The sequence below is a fragment of the Pteropus vampyrus genome, unplaced genomic scaffold (genome assembly GCF_000151845.1).
Source record: "Pteropus vampyrus isolate Shadow unplaced genomic scaffold, Pvam_2.0 Scaffold456, whole genome shotgun sequence".
NCBI lineage: Eukaryota > Metazoa > Chordata > Mammalia > Chiroptera > Pteropodidae > Pteropus > Pteropus vampyrus.
In genome coordinates, this window is record NW_011889237.1 from 410,106 (window position 1) to 414,532 (window position 4,427).

Genomic DNA, 4,427 nt, shown 5'->3' on the forward strand with positions numbered 1-4,427 from the left:
TCTGGGGAGGTACGGCAGAGCCACGTGACCTGGGATAGGACCCACCCTCGGGCTCAGCTGCTGTAGGCTGTGGGGGTGGATAAAGTATCTCTCTTCTTGTGACCTAGCAGAAATGGAGCAGTCATTAGCTCACAGTGCCAGACGAACCCTTTCCACAGACTTGCACCTTTGTCCTGGAAGGTAGTTTTTTGCTGGAGGCTTGGCTCTCACCGGGGAGGAGATGTCTCAAGTCCTGAGAGCTGGGGGCAAAGGTGGTGTTCATCTGCCAGCTCATACAGGAGGAAGGCAGCCAGAGACGCACGAGGTGGGGTGACTGCAGGAAGCTGGGACCTGCAGGAGCTCCTAGGGACGTTCGGCAGCTCTGGAGACCTCCACGAATACTCACGATACGATAAGGGCATTTTCACCTACCGAAGAAAGCAGTTCCTAGGAAGTCATGTGCATCAGCGTGAGAAATTAGCACTTTAAATAACATCTGTTGGGCACAGTCCTGCCTCAGGGCCTCTGCACTGGCTGTGCCCTCTGCCCAGAAAACTCTCCTCCGGTTTTCACACGGCTCCCCAGACACGCCTGCGTGGCACCTTCCTGCACTTCTCGTGGGTCTTTGCTCAAATGTCATCTTTTCACAGAGGCGCCCCCCCGACCACCCCATTTAAATTTCAGCCCCTGTCCCCATCAGTGGCACTTACCTGGCTCTCTTATTTTCCCCGTAAAGCAGGTGTCATACCCAAACACAGCATCGTTTGACAGAGGTGCAGTGGGAGCCACAGATGCATCTAAAAACAATGTTAGTAGCCGATTTTAAAAAGTAAAAAGAAATGAGAAATTAATTTGAATAGTATACCTCATTTAACCCAACATATCCGAATGTTGTCCGCATGTAACCAATATAAAGATCTTGAAATATTTTATGTTCTTTCTTTCATACTAAGTCTTTGAAACCTGGCGTGTGTATGACATATCACCTGTCACTTGAGACAAGTGCCCGGGAGCCACACATGGCCAGGGGCTCCTGTATTGGACAGCTCGGCTCTGACATGTCATAAAATTCAGCATTAACCATGTTTCTCATTTACAGATCTTGTCTGTCTGCCGGAACACAAGGTCTGCAGGGCCGGGGAGCTTCGTCACGTTCACTGCTGGGTCACCCACACAGAGCTCAGTGCCCGGCCTGTGGCAGGTGCTTGGTCAATGTCAGTCGAATGAAAGACATAGCGAACGTGAGCTCTGGTTCTGCCCTCGTGCGCATGGAGACCGAGCTGGCAGCTGAGGAGAGCAATGGTTTCCTCGTCCTCACTGGCTTTTCCTTCGCTCCTGTCCTTCCATCACCCCCTCTTCCTTCCACTTCCTCCCTCTTTTTCCTTTCTCTGCTTGTTCCTTTTCCTCAGCAAAGAGAGTAGTGATTTATGTCCGTGCTCCGAAGCCAAGTGACTTTGGTTCAAGTCCCTGCTCTGCCACTAACCAGCTATGACAGTTTCGAATCAGTCTCTGTGCAAGGCATCTCATTTGTTGCCTCGAGGCTGATAATAATTCTTCCTGGGCTGGGGTGGGGTGCCTGCAGAGCGTGGAGGTCCCATCTGACGTTGGCACCTTGCTAAGCATGTAACCAGAATTAGCTCATTTAATCCTCATGACGCCCTCAGGAGTGGAGAAGCCCCCACTGCATAGATAAGGAAGCCAGGGCACAGACAGGTCTATCAAGCTCCCCGAGGCCGCGCAGCTATGTGGCCTGTCTGCAGAGGCAGGGTCTTAACATTGGGCTCTGGGAGCTATTGTTCCTTGGAGGACAAGGAAGTCCTTGTGGAGAAGATGACATTTGAGTGGAGACTTGAAGGAAAAGAGTAAGCGTTTGAGGCAAGAAGAGAGGTCCAGGAGAAGGACCAGTAGGTGCAAAGGCCCTGGGGTAGGGCAGGGCGGCAGGCCTGAAGACCACCCGGGAGGTAGAGCGGAGGGGGGGCCGGCAGAGGGTAGCGGGAGGTCAGGGCGACGAGGCCAGCCTTGTGGGCTGTGGTGAGAACTTTGGCTTTTACTCTGAGGCTGGAACCATGAGAAAGCATTGTGTGTGTGTGTGTGTGTGTGTGTGTTTTAAATAACGGCTTCACTGACACATAATCGACGTAGCATGCAATTCACTCATTTAAAGCGTACAGTTCAACAGACTTTACTACCTTCATGGAGTTGCACAGCCACGACCACCATCAATGTTAGAACATTTTTGTTACCCCCAAAAGAAGCCTCGTACCCTTCGGCGGTCACTCCTGATTCTCCCCACTTCCTCCCCCGGGTGAATGCTCAGCTGCTTTCTGTCTCTGTGGCTCTGCCTGTTCTGGACGTTTCGGAGAAATGGAATCGTACGCTGTGTGGCCTTTCGTACCCGGCGTCTTTCACTTAGGGCAGCGTTCTCAAAGTTCCCTCCGGTGTAGCGTGTGTGGTGCTTTGTTCCTTTTTTATGGCTGCATCATATTCCACCGTGTGACACTCTGTAGTTTATCACGTCAGTCGATGGACGTTTGGGCCGCTCCTCCCTTTTGGCTACTGTGCACAGTGCTGTAATGAGTGTTTGTGTGCACATTTGTGTGTGGACACGGTTTTCATTTCTCTCGTAGACCCCTGGGGGTAGACCTCCTGGCTGTTCTGGGACTCTAGGTTTAGGCTTTTGAGGAGCTGTTTGTCACAGCAGCTGCAGCAGTTGACAGCAGCGGTGTAGGAGGGGCCCACGTTCTCCCCATCTCTGCCGGCGCTCACCATCTGTCTTGATCACAGGAGGGTTTTGAGCTGAGGAAGAAGGTCATTTGACTCAGTTTCGCAGGAGGCCGCTGACATCAATGTCGCTAATATTTTACTATCATTAATCTCTTTTTTTTCCCCTGCATCCTTGTCTTTCCTCACTCCAGCAAGGCCTCTCTCTAAAACATGACGAAGTCTCCCTTGCCCCTTCTTAGGCTGCCCCCGCCCCCACCATCGGAAGTGCCTCCCCTCATCAAGGTCACGGCTGGTCACGTGTGTCAAATAGCCTTTCATCTCGGCCTTTCTCTTTTGTCCAGAGACAGCGTGGCGTCACATGAGGGCGCTCCTGCTGTGGCCTTGGGGCTGTCTTGGGTAAGCACCACGCACATTTGGACCTTGGAGACTTAGTAATAAATAAAAGTTAGATTGGGTGAGATGGTCAAGGTGACATGGTCCTCACGGAGAGAGGCTGGACATCGAGGCAGGGACCGTCAGGGCCCGGGCAGATTCCAGGTTTTAGATCATGGGTTTATTCCCAAGAACTACAAAAGCAAAAGTAAACAAGTAAATAAATAAAACAATCCCCATGGCTGATGCCCATTGAAGGCCTGAAGAAATTCAGTGAAATACATTAATTAATCAACGCGTTACTTGATTAATGAATTAGCTAGTTGATGACTTCGAGTCTTTATTGAGTGTATACTAGATACTACGTACTAGCATCGTCACAGATTCCTGACTCATGTCATCCTCACGACAGCTCGTGGAGAGAGGTCCTTATCATCCCCACTTGACAGGTGAAGAAACTGAGGCACCGAGAAGGCCAAGCCCCCCAGGACTGCGGGGTGGGAAACCCTGGAGTATGGATTTCTTGGAACCCGTTCCCATCGGACACCACAGCCATGGCCCGGCCATCCTGATCCAGGTCCCTGCTCCTCGCGCACCGGACGAGGCTGGGTCTCCCGAGAAGGCAGGGCCAGGCAAGGCTCCCTGGCCAGTATACAGTAAGCGCTCAATAAACAGTGACTGCTAGAGGCTGGGCCTGGGAGACGGCCGCTTCCTTCTGGAGCTGAATGAGTTTCAGAAGGCTTCGCTCTGGGACTGGCATCTCTCCAGGTACTGGGGACACTGCCTCCTACCCCATGTAACCCTGGTTGTCCGCTCCGTAACCCCACTTAGAGAACAAGGAGATTGGCCTATGTTGGGGTCCGGCACTCAGTGGGCGGGGACTGCAGGCAGTAGGGGGCAGGCCAGGGGGCATGGAGGACTGCGGGGGGACAAGCACCCATCCGTTTTTCCTTGGAGCACTTACAACTGCAGGTGCCCACTGGTCATTTGCTCACTTGCTCAGCATGTCTCATCAGAAAGCAGAAACTTAGATTTGCTGATTTAGCCTCTCCGCACGTGTTCCCTTATCTCTAAGTGGAGCCCTTGTGTGCAAGGCACTTAGTTCAGGGCCACCGAGAAGGCTGTGGGTCAGCGTTCCCCTCCAGGCAGTGCTCTAGGTGCTGGGGACAGGGCAGGGGCCGCAATGCAAAGCTTCTGCTAGCGGCATTCTGGTTGGAGCCATGCTGGGAATGCAAAGAACAAATAAAGTCAAGTGTGAACACGCCAGGTGGTGCTCACAATAAGGGCGAAGGGTGAATGGGAGAGCTGGCGCTATCTCATTTTACACAAGGTGGCAGAGCAGTCGCGAAGGA